We start from the raw sequence: 16650 nt of genomic DNA, 5'->3' as shown, positions 1-16650 counted from the left end.
CTTAATAGGTTAATTTGTTAATTTGTTAGTTAATAGGTTAATTTGTTAGTTAATTTGTTAATTTGTTAATTTGTTAATTTGAATAAAACAACTGAACTTTTGTAATCCACATTGATATACGGATTATGTGTAATATTAAAACTATGAACTCACCAACCTTTGTGTTGACACTTGTTAGCATGTTTATTCTCAGGTTTCCTAGAAGTCTTCCGCTGTTTGCTTAGATGTTAGACAAGCTATGTGCATGGAGTCTTACATGACATATTTTCAAGGAAACGTTGCATTCACCAAATCATCACCATGTATCTTATTTTGACTGCATTGTCAACGGAAATACTGTTGTAAACTATTATTTATGGTGATTGTCTATATGTAAAAATCATCATATGTCGAAAACCTTTGATTTAAATATTCATTTATGGTGCGCCTTTTCAAAAGAATGCAATGTTTACAAAACGTATCATATAGAGGTCAAATACCTCGCAATGAAATCAATTAATGACGTGTTCGTCCATATGGATTTGGAGCGATCGTCACAGTTGGTATCAGAGCGTTGGTCCTAGCGAATCAGGTCTTGCATGAATGTGTCTAACTGATAGTTGTTAAGATGCATTAGTAAGTCTGGACTTCGACCGTGTCTGCAAGTTAAAAGTTTTGCTTATCATTTCTTATCGAAAATTACATGCTTATCATTCTTAAGTCTAGACACGTTTTCCTGCATTTATTGCATAAATAGTGTATAGACAAAAATTCATATCTTAGCGTATCTATTACTGTAAACTTTTCCTGATATCTTCCGAAAATTTCTCCGTGATTTATGGAATTTGGTATTATATATACATATGTAAATTATGTATTGAAGAATACCAAACTAAATTCTATAATCTAATTCATATAAAAAAATCATCTCCCTATTTATACAAGATGGATCCCATATCTAGTTCAAACACTGACAGCTATTCCGATATGGATATTCACCTGAATTCCGAAGACAGTGTAACCGGAATGGATCAACCAATTAGCCATCATCTATTCTGGATGAATTGGGGATGGGTTCGTAGCCTACTTAATTATTGGAGACAAGAAGAAGGCGATCCCTTCCATCCACCACATTGCCCTCTTGGCGAAGAACCTGAAGCACTTACCGGTGAACCTGTTCGTAATACCATTTTCTCTCTCATCTCCAGAATATCTCGTCATGATCATATACTCTCTCAAATTCTGGATCTTATTCATCCGCTCGTCCGAACCGCTAATCATCCCGGTGTAGTAGAAGAAGTCAACGAGCTTCGTGCTCGGGTAGTGGCTTTGGAGAATATGGTGCAAAGGTTACAAGCACCAGCAGAATCTCCGGCATCAACAGTACCACCGACAACAACACCAACAGTACCATTACCACCACCAACAACATCCGCACCACAAGCCTCAACATCACAATATGTACCTTGAACATCAACGTCATACGCATCGTAGTTACCAAGAAATACCAGCAACAATAACCGATGAAGTATTAACTCATTTTCCCTGAAGAAATTTTATGTATATTTAATATATATGAATTTTGAAATCAAAATAAATCTTTTCGTACCAAGTTATTACGTGTAAGTCTTAACTGGTAGGTACTACTCAGTTAATTCATATTACTAATACGCTATGATGTACATCCTTCGTTAATAACTTAACCATCGTTAACTACAATCTCTGTTTCTAACTCATTGAATTCCATTTTATAATAAACTAAGTATATTATTCAATTATATGGTTGATTTTATACTTTCATATTCGATGTATTCGAAACTTTCTAGAACACATTATTCGTACCTTGCGAAGATAGCAAGAGTTCCATGAGCACCAACATGATTCACTGAGAAAATATCAATAAAACTGAGTATTGATTACATTAGTGAAATACTCCGTAAAGATTATTAAATGTTTAATGTTTTAGAGATTATTCATTTCTAATTCAAGTCAAAAATCAAATGAGTTTAATAAACTCATTAAATCTATATTACATCTGAAGGAAATATACATACATATATTTTCATAAAGATTGTAATTGAAAATCCTTTTGTACAAACTGTTAATGATGAGAATATTTTAATGGGTAGGTAATACCCTAGAAATATATAAATTCCACATTAATATGTTACACTATACATTCTTCAATTCTGATTCATCAATCATTAACTATACTGCTCAAACCTATAGATATACGTATCTGTTCATCGCAGAATAACCATTTTCATTCAATTTCATATTCTGATTTCGATAGATCAGAATCCAAGTCAAGATTAAACGAAAAACATCACTCTTAGATTCCTACATCTTTCAAAACCATGCTTCGAAACCCATGCTTTGAATTCAGAACAGTACTAGAACATCATATGATTATATTTTGCGTTCAAACCCATCGAAATTCTTGGAAACACTTCAACTAATGAACAAACGAGAAGACAAACCAACTACACGATATCTACGAGAAGAAAGATTTGTACTTATAATCATATATCTGGAAAGCTCTCGAAACCTAAGTAAAACTTTAACACGTATCTGTGATAAATCCTTCGGCATTATTATTACTGAAAGTAACCTTGCAATTCCTTTTTAAAAGTATCCAGTATTATCACCCATTCAACTAGTCAACGACGACCTTTCAGACTTATAACTTTGGCATATACGTTTTTGTTACTAGGGAACCTTTTATGTTCCACCATATTAGCAGTAAATGTACCAGCGACTCCGTCACTCTGCTATTTGAAACTCTCCGGAAATCACTATATATACATTGAAACCCTATCATGTACTCATCCACATCTTGTAACAATAGTTGCCATTCCAACTATCAGGAATTTGCAATCAGTATTTTGAAATCTTGCAGCACGTCTACGCCAACAGTTATATGTGTGCATATAACGTCTACCTCCTCGAATTACATACTTCGAATGTGAAGTTTTTGAAAAAAAACACCCCAAACTACGAAACTAGTTCTCCGAATTTTGGAAAAATGTTGATGAAGCAGCAAAAACTGTAAACGACCTTAACAGTCAAAAGTTTGATGATAAAGAATAGTATGGTGGTAAAGCAGAGAAAAATAGAAGGTTTGGAATTGAAAAACGGATTGAGCAGACCATGAAGGAGGCTGTGGACAAATCACAAAGACTAAATCTACCTTCAAAGAATCCAAATGATTCAGAGTCTGCTGAAATCATTAAAAAATACCTTGCTCCTTACACTAAAACCTTTGCGGACAATATTCTTCATCATCATCTTATCTTAAATATTCTAAGATATCATCGTATCTCCCATTATAAATATCCTCCATATTTCTGAAGATATTTTTTTAAACCATTCTTATCTGAAATCATTACCTCTTCGCGCTATCTGTGTTACATCATAAAAGAAACTATTTTAATTTCTAAAATCTAAAAAAATTCAAAAAAATGGATGTTTTGAAGTAATGTTGGGAACTGAAGCATGAGTTAGTATAATGTAATGACACTTGATCAACGTGATTATATTACAGTAAGTCATGCTGAGTTTCTAATGGAACGTGATAAAGGTTCACAGATCCCACCCTCATCATGAACCATGTTACATAACTCATTCATTCTATATAATCTCTAAATATAACAAGAAAATATATTTCTTGATGATTCGGTCTTTTTCGAGGTATTCTGGTAATTTGACAAGTCAGATTGTACTATTACCATTTCTTTCTTAGAACATTATTTATGTTCATCTGAAACTTCATACCTACGAATTCTGGACCATTATCCGTTTGACTTAAGGTCTGGAAGAGAAAACAAAAGTATGAAGCTCCGAAATATAATGGAGAATATAAAGCCCGATAACAACCCCGAAATTACAAACCGTGTATATCAATGCGTATAGCAACATAAAGACACGGGAGAATGAAAAACACTATAACCCCAAGGTAATAGTAGAAGAAAATAACTTCCTCTGGTGGTAGATGAAAAAGAAGAATGAAGGATACGATAGCCAGGAAAATATCAAGAATCAGAACTGGATTAAGCATTTTCACAATCTATTGGGATGTATGAAATAAGAAAGAAGATTATAGGAGTGTTGAAAATAAATGAAACGGAAGAGGTCAATTTATAGCAAAATATTTGACGCAGCAATAGAGGCAGATTACGCATTTAATCAAAGAAAATCTTAATTTCCGCAAATTCCGAAAAATCAAATCTTATTTAAATTATGAAGATTTTCTATTCCTTAAAATCCGGAAATCAATCGTTATTACATTAAGAGATAAGACGCATCTCTATTCTCCATTTTACTTGATTACGATAACTTCTCTCATACGCTTCGAGTAATTGGATTATTTTATCCATATTATTCAAACATAGATAAAACTCTATTATCAACTCATATTCGTCATTAAAACATTTTTATTGTTAGCCATGACGACCTCACTCAAATTTCGGGACGAAATTTCTTTAACGGGTAGGTACTGTGATGACCCAAAAATTTCTGACCAAATTTAAACTTAATCTTTGTATGATTAACATTTTCAACACGATAAGCAAAGTCTGTAAAACTGAATCTCAAAATTTTTGAACTACTTTTATATATTTAAATACCCTTCGGTTGTTTTCGACAATTCGCGAACAATTATATGTAAATAGATACATATATACTATAACTTGAAAAGGTAACAATGTATTAATTATTTGATACCGTACATTAAACTTATTGGTTTAAATATCTATTTGAATATATATGATAAGTTGAAATATTTATTATTAAAATTTATTTATAAATAACTTCCAATGTGTATTTAAAAACTGATTTATGTATATTAAAAAGATATATACATATATATAATTTCAAGTTATTTAGTAAACGATAGTAACATTTTCAAATTGCTAAAGTACCCAAAATGCTACAGTGTTTTCGAAAATCACTATTTGCTACAGTAAAAATTGCCTTTGCTACAGTGAATTGCTACAGTAAAAATTGACTTTGCTACAGTACTTTGCTACAGTGGTATATTTTATGGATGATTTAAGACTATATTTTGACAAAGGTACGATTCACGAAACGTAAAGTACAAGTTTTCTCAGCGTACGAAAGGGCGTTCGAAAAACCGGAACCGGGACATAAGTCGAGTGACAACGTACGACTTATCGGAACAAAAATTACAAGTCAACTATGCACGTGAATTTAATATAATGTATAATTAATTAATTTAAATTATATATATTATATTTATTTTATATTATGTCGACAAGCTAGGAGCCAAAACAATGTGAGCTGTCCCTGGTCCTCATGCGAGTCGCATGGCCAGAAGGCTATTTCCATGCGAGTCGCATGACTCCAGATTCCAGGCCAGGTACTATAAATTCAGGTGTTTCGCTCGAATAAAAAAAAAATCAAACACACATACACAAATATATATTACTCCGTATAATATTTATTATTATTATTATTATTATTATTATTATTATTATTATTATTATTATTATTATTATTATTAAGATTATTATTAATCTTATTATTAGTATTATTATTTTTGAGATACAAAAATAATAATGTACATAAAATATTACGACGGAGTACTGTCCAAGTAATTTTCAAAACGAGTTTCCGAGCGAGCTAGAGCTAAGGAAAATATGGGTTATTGCCAAGGAGGTTATGGGTAATGTTCGGGGGTATTTTTGTGAATCAAACCTCGTGTTTATTATCTCCGATGCGTCTACATGCGCAGTTTTATAAACTGTTTTACTAAATGGATACAAATACTAAAACTGATTTTGTGTGAGTTTCATATGATCCCTTTTACTCTCTACATTTTTGGGCTGAGAATACATGCAAATGCTTTATTAACCGATATACAATATTTATATGCGTGAGTTTCATTTGCTCCCTTTTTAATTGCTTTTGCAATCTATATTTTTGGGCTGAGAATACATGCACATTATTTTAAACGCAATGGATACAAGTACATACTAAATTCTACACTGAGTTTGAACCGAAAATCCCTTAGCTTTGGTAACTAGTAACTGCCAGTTATAAGAACTGGTGGGCGCGAGTAGTAGTATATGGATCCATAGGGCTTGATATCCCCGTCCGAGCTAGAGCACTAGCCTTTTAACGGACGTATGCTATTTGAGAAGCGTACACGTTGGTTTGCGTGTATTATTAAGATGATTATACAAAGGGTACAAATTATATATACGTTAAAGTTTAGTTACCAGGGTGCTCAATTTCGTAGAATATTTTGATAAACGTTTCTGGATGAAACAACTGAAATCTTGTGATCCAGTTTTATATAATCTATTGATAAACGTTTCGGATGAAACAACTGAAATCTTGTGATCCACCTTTTATGTAAAACCTATTGATAAACGTTTTGAATAAAACAACTGAACTTTTGTAATCCACATTGATATACGGATTATGTGTAATATTAAAACTATGAACTCACCAAACTTTGTGTTGACACTTGTTAGCATGTTTATTCTCAGGTTTCCTAGAAGTCTTCCGCTGTTTGCTTAGATGTTAGACAAGCTATGTGCATGGAGTCTTACATGACATATTTTCAAGGAAACGTTGCATTCACCAAATCATCACCATGTATCTTATTTTGACTGCATTGTCAACGGAAATACTGTTGTAAACTATTATTTATGGTGATTGTCTATATGTAAAAATCATCATATGTCGAAAACCTTTGATTTAAATATTCATTTATGGTGCGCCTTTTCAAAAGAATGCAATGTTTACAAAACGTATCATATAGAGGTCAAATACCTCGCAATGAAATCAATTAATGACGTGTTCGTCCATATGGATTTGGAGCGATCGTCACATGTTCCTAGCTAACTATTAATTCTTTATTACATTTTATTTATCTCAATTTATTTATCGCAATTTAATTATCACAATTTTAATTCTCTCAATTTTATTTATCGTCATTTAATTTCTGTTATTTATTTTACTCACTTTAAATATCGTTGGATAAATCGGGACACGTATACAATGTTTTGACATATCATATCGACGTCATATATATATATATATATATATATATATATATATATATATATATATATATATATTATTTGGAATCACCATAGATACTCTATATGCGGTAATGATCAAGTTAGCTATACAGGGTTGAGGTTGATTCTCAAATAATATATATACTTTGAGTTGTGATCGAGTCTGAGACATGTATACAATGGGTAATGGCACGTATTAATTCGAATATAATATATTAAACTATATATGAATTATTGAACTACTAACTGTGGACTACTAATATTGGACAATCAAAATGAATTAAAATATTGATTATAACATATGAAACTAAATATTTCTTCAAGTTTGTCACTTGATTTCATCTTAAACCTCGTTTGTATCTTGACGATTACAATCTACGTTCAAACCTTTCATGATTCTTGAAAACACCTCAATCAAAAGAATGAATCAACCGCACTTCATCTACGGAAGGAAAGATTTATGCATATAGTTATGCATCTGAAAAACTCTCGTAACCTGAGTAAATGTTTAACACGTACCTGTGTTAACTTCCTTGGCATTGTTATTACTGAAAATAACTTTAAAATCCCTCTCCAAATTAGCCAATTTTATCACAGCTCCAGCAATTCAACTTTAATTTTTCATTCGGATAAGCCTTATCATAACAATTACCCATTCATCATTGTTATCGGGGAACCGTTTATATCTCACCACATTAGCAGTAACTTACCAACAACTTCGTTGATCTTTGACTTTCCAAAAAATTATTATATTTATCGGAACCCTATCATATACTCATCCGCACCTTATAACGAGAAAGGCCATACCAATTACCAATAACCAGCAATCGGTATTTTGAAATCTCACTTTATTACTACATCAACAGTTATATGTATACATATAACCTTTATCTCTTAGAATTATGATCTTCCATTCTAAAATTCTAAAAAGCACCCAGTCTGCGAATCAATACACTGAATTCTGAAAAATGCTGATAAAGCAGGGAAAAAAAACTGTAAACGACGTTAACAGTCAAAAGTTTGATGATAACGAATAATGTGTTGGAAAAGCTCAGAAAAAGAGAAGTTTGGAACTAGAAAACGGATTGAGCAAACCATGAAGGAGGCTGTGGATAAATCACAAAGACTAAACCTGCCTTTAAAGAATCCAAATGATTAAGTATCTACTGAAGTTATTAACGAATACCTTGCTCCCGACTCTAAACCTTTACGGGCAAATCTTCTGCATCATCCATCGATATTAGAAATTCTAAGATATCATCGTATCTTTCATTATAAATATCCTCGATATTTCTGAAGATATTTTTATAACTATTCTTATCTGAAATCATTTACCCTTTTGTGATATCAGTGTTACAACAGAAAGAAAACTGCTTTAGTTTCTAAATCTCTGAAAACTTAGAGTTTGAATTATGAAAGATTTTGAAGTAGTGTTGGAAACTGAAGCATGAGTTAGTATAATATAATGACACTTGATCAACGTGATTATATTACATTAAGTCATGCTGAGTTTCTAATGGAACGTGATGATTCACAGACCATAACGTCATCATGTGCCATGTTACATGACTCTTACATTCTATCTAATCTATAAACATATCAAGAATATATTTTCTTGATAGTTCTATCTTTTCTCTTGAATTTTGGTAATTCAACCAATTAAGATCATGCTATTACAATTTATCTCTCAGAACGTTAGCCATGTTCATTCGAAATTCCATACCTACGAATTCTGGACCATTATTCGCTTGATTTAAAGTCGAGAAGAGAATAAAAAGACAAACAGCTTCGAAATATAAGGAAAAATATAAAGCCCGATAACAACACATAAATTACAAACCGTGTATATCAATGCGAATAGCAATATAAAGACACGGGAGAATTAAAAACACGATAACCCCAAGGTAATCGTAGAAGTAAACAGATTCCTCTGGTGGTAAATAAAAGAGGAGAATGACAGAAACAATAGTCAGGAAAATATCAAAGATCAGAACTGGATTAAGCATTTTCACAATCCTTGGGAATATAAATCAAGGAAAGAGAAGTATTGAAGTGGTAAAAATAATGGAACGGTAGAAGTAAATTTATAATGGAAGTATCCGACAGGGCAATCAAGGCAGATAATCGCATTTAATTAAAGAGATCTTAATTTCCTTATTCACCGAAGAATCTGATCTTATAGATTTCAAAGATCTTCTTTAATTTCCTTGAATTTCGGAAATCAACCGTGACTACATCACCAGTTAAGACGAATCTGCATTTACTCATTTCACTCTTTTGTGATAGCTTCATTCGTACTCTTCGAATAATCGAATCGTTTTATCTATATTACTCAATGATGATGAAATCCTATTTATCAACTCATATTCGTCATGAAAATATTCTTATTGTTAGCCATGACAACCTCAATCAAATTTCAGGACGAAATTTCTTTAACGGGTAGGTACTGTGACAACCCGGAAATTTCCGACCAAATTTAAACTTATACTTTATAAGGTTTCGACACGATAAGCAAAGTCTATTAAACCGAGTCTCAAAATTTTTGGTATTAAAACTATTATTATTATTATTGTTATTATTATGAGACTTTGCTTATCGTGTCGAAACCTTATAAAGAATAAGTTTAAATTTGGTCGAAAATTTCTGGGTTGTCACAGATAGAACACATTTGGACACTCCCGGATGATTATATTGTTCGAAACAATTAGCGTTATTTATTGTTTTTTTTTTTATGTATTGTCTTTTATTTATTTAATTATGTAATGTTTTAAATTTTTAATAATATAAAATGTTTTAATTTTATTTAATAAAATGCTATTTGTATTTATTTATTGTATTTAAGTAATAATTTAAAATTGGTTAAAGTTGAAAATGGAGTGTATGATTGTGAGTGTTTAGTGAAAGGAATGTTAAAGGGTTTTTGCTGATGTGGCGCTGATGTGGAGGAGAGAAGTTCAGTGAAAGAATGGAATGATTGTATGTGGTCTTAGGCATGCTATACATAAGTTTAAAAAACTTTATTTAATTAATTACAAAGTATAAATATTCCTTTTTAAATATTCACTTTACTTATATAAATTTGATATTAATATTATTTATGGCATGGTTAAGTAATTAATATGGAATCAAAATTAATTTTGGTATACTTATTATTTTCATAAAATTAAATTACAAATTTACATATTAACTAATAGACAAAAGTTATGAATAGTTTTAGGGGCATTTTCGACTTTTCACCTTTTTTTTTTAAAACTAAATTTCATTTTACCAACAAAGGCCCCCACACTTTTTTGAAAAATTCAAATCGATCCCCCAAACAGGGGGTAAAGTATCAAATAACAATTTTCATAAAAAAATCTTAAATAAACTCCACCCAAATATTCAACGGGTCATATCTTCTCCCTCGCAACGAGTTAAATTTTTCCGACACCATCGTTAAACTCGAAATAATTTTAGGAACACAATGTCACTAGCTATACGCCAAACGGACGCTTTTTAAAAAACGTTAAATATTTGGGGTACTTTTCATACACGTTGATTTTGCGTTAAATTTTTAAAAGTCGACAATTCCATAGCGAAACGCGGAGATGCACATATATTGTTAATTTAAAATAACATTTAAATCTCTCACGGGTTATACCTTTTAGTTCGACTCGAGTTGCGCTTCAACGACATCATCGTTAGCCACAAAATAATTTTACTAAACGCAATAAAATACATTAAAATTCGAACCCCTGGCGCAAAACGAGGGTTCAATAACTAGTTAAGATCAATATGAAAAGTAAAATCTGACGACTATGATTAGCATTACTCGTAAACTAATCTTCTTCCAAGTTCTAACATAAATTATCCTTACAAAAACATGTGGTTTTTATATTACAAATATTGGAATTTAATATTTAAGTTTAGACATATCTGACTATTATTGATGCCATACTCGTTATAATCATTTTTAACACGTTATACCTTTGCTTCTTTCCCTTGATAAGACATATGAACAATGTGACTTTGTCTTGTTCAGTTATTGATGACAAGTCTTTTGGTGTATCTACACTACACCCCCAGGGGCGGTTTTATTAAGGACCGGGGCACCCGCCCCAAGTCGATTTTGAAATTTTAATGAAATTTTTTTGAATTTTTCGACTTTGCCTCTGTGATTTTTTTTTTGTCTCATAACCTTCAAATTTTGTCCCAAAACCTAAAACCTTCAAATTTTGTCCAAAATTCTTCAAATTTTGTCCAAAATTCTCCAAATTTTGCCCAAAAACCTTCGAATTTTGCCCACAAACATTCAGATTTTGCTTAAAAATCTCCATTTTTTTGTGTGCCTAATACCTCCATTTTTTGCCCCAAAAAAGTTAATACGATTTTAAAAAAAATTCGCCCCCGGTGAAAAAAAATCCTGATAATGCCACTGACTACACCGAATTTTAATGCATATATGAGTACTACAAAGCTTATTAATGTTAATGCACTTTTACAAATTTCTTCTACGATAAAGAAAAGTAATAACGGAACTCAGGTGGCCTCATTGACCAATCTCACGATTAACATAGGAAAAAAATTGTGTGACTCGTGCTTAAAGGAACCTGAAGTGAGATCGGATTCATGACCTTCATTTTTTGTTGCATGTCCTCCAACTGCTAGACTATAATCGCGGAACTACGCGCTGTTTTTTTGTCAACGAATTATTATAAATGTGAAACTACCAAAGAGCTATGGCACAAAGAGAATTAAAACTGGTGGCTTAATCAAATATGCCAAGTAGAAGTAACATTACATCTAGCTCTAACTCTAAGCCAACATTAAAAAACAATATAATGTTATCAATTAAATCAAGTTTTTTTTATCTCTTGTTTTTCATAAGAGTGTTGTCGTCGAAGACTCGAAGTACATATCATAACCACTAGAGAAGAGAGCTATGATGCACCAAATACGTTATTTGATGTCATAATTCCTCGCAAAAATCGACCCATTTAATAAAGTCTTCCAAAATCGGCCAAGAAATTCCTAGCCAAGTTTTGATCAAATTCCAAATAGCTAAAGCCGTGTGATTATTGCTCGTGAAGAGATGATATGTGATTCATTAGAAACAAAATAAATTGGACAAACGACAGAAGTGATATCCGATCCTCATGGAGAAAGGTTTAATCTTGTTGAGAGCTTGTTAAGAAGAAGAAGACGCCAAATAATCATGAAACTATGGCGAATGCATGTGTAGTGAAGTTGTTACACAAATTGTTCCATACCACAACATTTAAATAAATCTCTAACTTTTACAAACCGTAAAGGTCAAGTCCGACTTGTCACACTCACATGTACTCCTCATCAGTTATGCTACGTGTATTTTTTCAATTGAATACTACTTTTTCATTTTACTCCTTAAAAAATGACACCTGGCCCAATGAAAATCTCCTATCTCTCAAAGATTGAAAAACTGCAACACCCCTCTTTCTCTTTCTGTTAACAAGAAAAACCCCATCGTCGATTACACCGACGATCATGGTCTGTAGCCGCCGTATTGTATGTCTCCGTAATCACCGCTTAATCCGTTGCCTTTTTCTGCACAATAACGTATAAATTTTGTAATCGTTTATGCCAGAAAGTGTAACTATGCTTTGCAGCGATTTAGGGTTTGCACGTTGTTCATCGCCGGTTTGAATTTATGATTTGCCAAAATCAAGTTAGGATTTGGAGATTCACTGACGCGATTTAGGTAACACGTATTTATTTTCTCGCTGATCGTGAATAATCGATTCTAATTGTTGGCATATATTAGGGATTTAGTTGACTTATAAGTTTTTGTATAAGTTTTTATCGACATTAATAAGCTTCTGTATAAGTTTTTGTAGACTGATCTCGGATATAATTTCTTAATTGTAGCGAGATTGAAAAAGTTGAAGCTTTCTGACATGGACTACATCACTTTGTTTTTACTATGAATTTATACAACTTTCCATCCCTTTTGGCATGGACTACATCACTTTGTTTTTACTACCTTTTTGGGTCCGACCTTTAATAGTTTAATCTTTTGGGTAGTTCACCGACACTTTGTTTTACTGCCTTCGGTTGATTTTTTAATTAACCGACTTCTTGCATTTGTGTAGATTTTTGTCCATTGAAACCTTGGTTAAGATAACTGTTCGAAAAGATGGAACAATGTCACAACTAAGAACCTCTTGATTTTAAAACTAGAGAAGAGTACATCCTAGCCAAGGTGATTTCTCAACAATTTTGGATAAGATTACTTTGTTAGTTTGTTAAATAGCTTCCTAAAAGTTGATGTTAATGGGTATATTTGGGCTTTGGGTTATCACTAATGGGTCAAACAAAGTTAACTAAAATGGTAACTCAACTGGGTCAAAATATAATGGAGGTGTATTATTTATGTTTACAGCCTTTACGAGTTTATTATTATATAGGTTTAGTTTATTATCGTACTAAAGTCGTTTTTGTAATCATATGTAAAGTGTTGAATTAATTCAGGGGTTCGCGTATCAGCTGGAAGCCCATGTTGACAAGTATTAATATATCTATATCGGTTACAATATCTTAGTTGCTTAATAGGTCACAAAAGTCATGGGTGATCATTGGTTTAATGCTTTGGGCAAAGCCTCATTCTATAGACTAATCGAAAACTAAAATATGACTCATCTATAATAAGGGGATTGGGTCGAAATGGCTACGTTGATATAGTACGCCCATATCATTTTACTATTTTCCGACGTTCATTATAGGGATTGTCTATAGAAAGACAATCATATTGCTTCTTAGATGCTTATACATTAAAATTTGAACATGTATCATATTTGAAGGTTCATAGGATTGTATAAGTGTTTCGGGTTGTAGCTTAAGGAAAGACGACTTTGCTTCGACTAAGAGAGGAAAATGTAGATATAGGCTATAGCCAAAGAATCCACTGAAATCAACATATTAGCATCCTTATTTGATTTCAATACAACTTTTACTATTAATATACTTAGTTTTTTTATGACATAAGCTGAAATCAAGCTGACCTTATTTTTGGTGATTCTTTGTTTTATCTAGGTGAAAAAGTAATTAGAATGCGTCGTTTTTGAATTAATAAAAAACATGAAATTTAGTCTATACATTGTTTGAGTTTTCACTTTTCAGGGTTGAATTTAAATAGTGAAATCTCAGGTAACGTGACTGATGGTTACAAGGGCGAGATACCTCATCTTATATGTAATTTCACGCTCAAGTAAGATTGTCAAAAATTCGGATGATTATCTTAGTTTTTTACTTTTTGTGATGTACAAAATTACTCTTATGAGTTTCAGTTGAATAAAATCACTCTTATATTGGTTTTGATTTTGACTAACCTTTAGTTGCTATTATATCCAATAAAATAAATCACCAGTTTAAAAGGTAATGTTTTATGAATGGTATGAAATGTACTTAATATGTGGTAGTATTTCTACATATAGGTTAGGATTACTTGGCCATCGACTACTCCATTATTTTGCTTTGTGGTAGTATATCTAAGTAAAGTTTTGCATATTAAGTATACTGTTAGTAATGTTTGTAAAAACAGTCAACTTTTGTTTTATTTTACTAATATGAAATAAAGTCTGCAAATTTTTTTCACTATCATGGTTATCATATTTTTGGTTTTCTCCGATCATTATTGTCACCATTTGTTCTATAGTATCGTGTGATAGAGTTTCTAAACCACGTTTTTAAATTGGCACTCATGTTGCCTATTCAAGTCCCCCACTCTCTTTTAGAATCATCTTCAAATTTGACTAAAATGGAAACCCTACTTCATCACAAATTTGACTAAAATGGAAATTCGACGTAAATGGGCATAATATGTAAGGTTATAATAAGTATTAGACAATTAACAGTTGTTGTATTTTTTACTTTAGTTTGCAGGAGAGAAGGCGTTTGATTGGTCGGGCAAGGGACGAGGTCAGTAACAATCGGTTTTATACGGGTTCACCTTAGTCATATTTTCACCCGTCATGTGAATACGTACTCACTTTAATTTTATCAAACTTTCAAAGTTCTCTAGGACCGAGATAAATGGGTAGAGTATTTATGAAGAATTATCTGACCTCATGATGTTTTGTGTTAACGCAGGATGAATTTTGGATAGATCCAAACCGTTCGATTTCCAATACGTATGAATAGAGGATGTTTCGTCTCGAACATGCCAGGTGATACCTTTAGATCCTGAACGAACAATAATATGATTTGTATTCTACTGTAAATATGGAAATTACATACCACTCATAAATAATTTGGCCGTTCTCGATTCAAATGGGTATAATGGGTCAAACTTGAATAAAATAGATCAAATGGAAATGGGTTGAAAGTTGAAACTGAATACAAGTGTTTTTAAAATGCATCGAGTCTTCAATTACCTTTTATTTAGAAAGTTAGATCATGTGATAATATTGTGTTTGTACAAAATAAGGTGTATGATTTCGTATTTGATTGTTGGATTTAATTTGGGTGTTCCGTTTTTTGATCTGCAAGTTTTTTTTTGTTTGATTTTCATGTATGTTAAAGTAGTTCTAAAGTTTATATATTTTTGGTGTGTCATACGATACAATATGTGGCTGCATTAATTTACCCTTATGCTTAATTAACGGATGCTTCTTATGTAATTTTACATTAAAATTAATTTAGCAGTTGCTTTCAGGCTATACGATCTTAGACAAACTGGTTTAATGAAAGAGAAGAGGTTAGTTTTATTTGCTTCTTGGATCTCGATGGTGAAGTCAATGATTACCCAAACTGAACCTTATGGTGCTTTGTATTTCTAATATTTTTTTTTTTGGTATACAGTTAAATGAGATGGTAATAGCTCTATTACACGAGTCAGATTTGGTACTCTCCGAAGACGTTATTAAAATTATAGTCGATAAAACGTTCAGTGATGCAGACACAAATGGGGATGGAATGATATATGAAGAGGAATGGAAACAATTTGTATCAAAAATTCATTTCTCAAAAAGAACATGACCCTCTGAAGCAAGTGTCAAACCGGCCACGCCTAACCTACATATACTCTTTTAGCCATCTTTTTATAATTTTTTTGTGAGATCATTTGCATTAAAATAAAATTAAGGCAACTCCCTGCTGTTTGACCCTTTTCGCTCTCAGTTAGTTTTTATTCGGCCCGTTTGATATCAAACACAGCCAAAGTTCGACCCATCTATAAGTATTTGGAACAAATTGATCTTGGTAAATTGATCTCGGTAATTTGATATCAAACACAGCCAAAGTTCGACCCATCTATAAGTATTTGGAATAAACTTATCTTGGTAAATTGATATCAAACACAGCCAAAGTTCGAACCCTGTTTTTTATTCGACCTTAGATTTGTTTATGATACACGTTGAAATTGATCTTGGTAAATTTTACTTTGCTTAAAGTAACTGCTTATACATATAGTTTGTTTTTATTCATATGTATTATTCTACACACCCTCAGCCCATTTTGACACCTGAAATGTTTATTGATTTTTTTTAATAGTACTTTTTTGGCCATATTTTACAGATCCGGATTTTATTTACTAGGTTTTAAGTTGTTTGATTAAGAGTCGTCGTGCAACGCACGAGCTCTTAAAGTCTAGTTACCTATATATTTCAAT

At 31.9% G+C, this 16650-nt stretch overlaps 1 long non-coding RNA gene across 18 annotated transcripts; it reads left to right on the top strand.

Moving 5' to 3' along the window:
• Nucleotides 1-12325: 12325 nt before the first annotated feature.
• Nucleotides 12326-16146, top strand: LOC139871665 (uncharacterized). 18 transcript variants are annotated; one of them, XR_011766735.1, is made up of 7 exons: nucleotides 12326-12744; nucleotides 13136-13245; nucleotides 14190-14234; nucleotides 14918-15023; nucleotides 15132-15208; nucleotides 15697-15738; nucleotides 15843-16146. It is a non-coding gene; the product is annotated as an uncharacterized lncRNA (long non-coding RNA). The 18 variants fall into 18 exon arrangements; XR_011766730.1 differs by having other exon boundaries at nucleotides 14190-14250; XR_011766729.1 differs by having other exon boundaries at nucleotides 14163-14250.
• Nucleotides 16147-16650: the final 504 nt, after the last annotated feature.

This window comes from Rutidosis leptorrhynchoides, chromosome 10, assembly GCF_046630445.1.
Source record: "Rutidosis leptorrhynchoides isolate AG116_Rl617_1_P2 chromosome 10, CSIRO_AGI_Rlap_v1, whole genome shotgun sequence".
In the NCBI taxonomy this organism is placed as follows: Eukaryota; Viridiplantae; Streptophyta; class Magnoliopsida; order Asterales; family Asteraceae; genus Rutidosis; species Rutidosis leptorrhynchoides.
This window is presented reverse-complemented; position numbering and strand designations above follow the sequence as displayed.